The following is a 1,209-nucleotide window of genomic DNA, read 5'->3' on the forward strand; positions in this document are numbered from 1 at the left end:
CTATTGTTATCAATATTATATCACATTACCTTTATCATTGTTATATTATAATATAGATAAAACAGCATAAAGTATTCTGGGCCTTTGCCTTGCTCTGACTTTAGGTGAGTTCCTCTCCGAAGGGCTCGCATCTGTCTGCCCGCATACCTGTTGTTTGCATGACCACCAGGTCACAGGGTCTTACAATCAGGCTCGGGACGGTGATGTCGGCCCTGACATGCTCAGCACCTTCTCGCCCATCCCCCGTGTCCTTCTTGCAAGGCTGGTGGGCTCTTCGACATTCAACAACAAAAACAATCAGGCGCATTTCACCATTTGTCCAAAATATAAGCCCTTGTCTAACCGTGAAATGCAGACAGAAGAAACTCCACCTGCACTGCTCTTGTTCAATGTCATGGGCAGGAGAGAGAGAGAGAGTGCCACCCTACAAGTCAGCACAGGTAGGAGGGGCGTGGGCTCCTTTATGTCCAACGTGATGTTTATTCTGGAAGGGGTAAGAATTTTTTTTTTTTTTTTGGCAGATGTAGTCCCTTATTCAATCTGGGCCGCCACAAAGACAGACAGAAAGTGCAGGGATTTTTTTTTTCGCATCCCAGTGGGGGTAAGAATTTTTAGAAAGTGAAAATATAACCTCGGAGACCTCTTCCCATTTTGTCTTTTGACCTGAAGCTAGAAAATGAGTAAGAGAATTTTTAATTTGGAGAGCAGAGGTGATGCATGTGCGTGCGCGTATATGTATGTGTGTGTGTGTGTGTGTGTGTGTGTGTGTGAAGGGGATGGAAGAAGAAAAACTTAGTTGCTACTCCAACTCTGGGAGGTGCTTCTCAACTGGTTAGAACAGTGGTTGGCAAACTGCGGCCCCTTGAGTGTGGCTCTTCCACAAAATACCACGTGCGGGCGCGCACGTACAGTGCGATTGAAACTTCGTGGCCACACTCAAGGGGCCAAGAGCCGCATGTGGCTCGCGAGCCGCAGTTTGCCGACCACTGGGTTAGAAGAACCAACTCTGTTTAAATCAAGAACTCAGACTGAGAATTAGAGATTGCATGGCCCAGGCCCTGTCCCTGAAGCACATGGTCATCTCTTTATATGAGGAGCATCTGGGATTTTCCATAATGAAAAGGAAACTCAGAGCCAGACGTTCCTGGAGGAGCTCGGAGATCTCAGGCTGCAGGTGCTGTGTAACCCCTGCACGCTGACACTTCCAAT

At 47.4% G+C, this 1,209-nt stretch overlaps 1 non-coding gene across 1 annotated transcript; it reads right to left on the reverse strand.

Moving 5' to 3' along the window:
• Positions 1-519: 519 nt before the first annotated feature.
• LOC139004666 (small nucleolar RNA SNORA31) lies at positions 520-642 on the reverse strand. Its single transcript, XR_011470516.1, has one exon. It is a non-coding gene; the product is annotated as a small nucleolar RNA SNORA31 (small nucleolar RNA).
• Between the last annotated feature and the right edge of the window lie 567 nt (positions 643-1,209).

This window comes from Myotis yumanensis, unplaced genomic scaffold (assembly GCF_028538775.1).
Source record: "Myotis yumanensis isolate MYYU_CA2020_CCGP unplaced genomic scaffold, mMyoYum1.0.hap1 SCAF_2, whole genome shotgun sequence".
Taxonomy (NCBI): Eukaryota; Metazoa; Chordata; class Mammalia; order Chiroptera; family Vespertilionidae; genus Myotis; species Myotis yumanensis.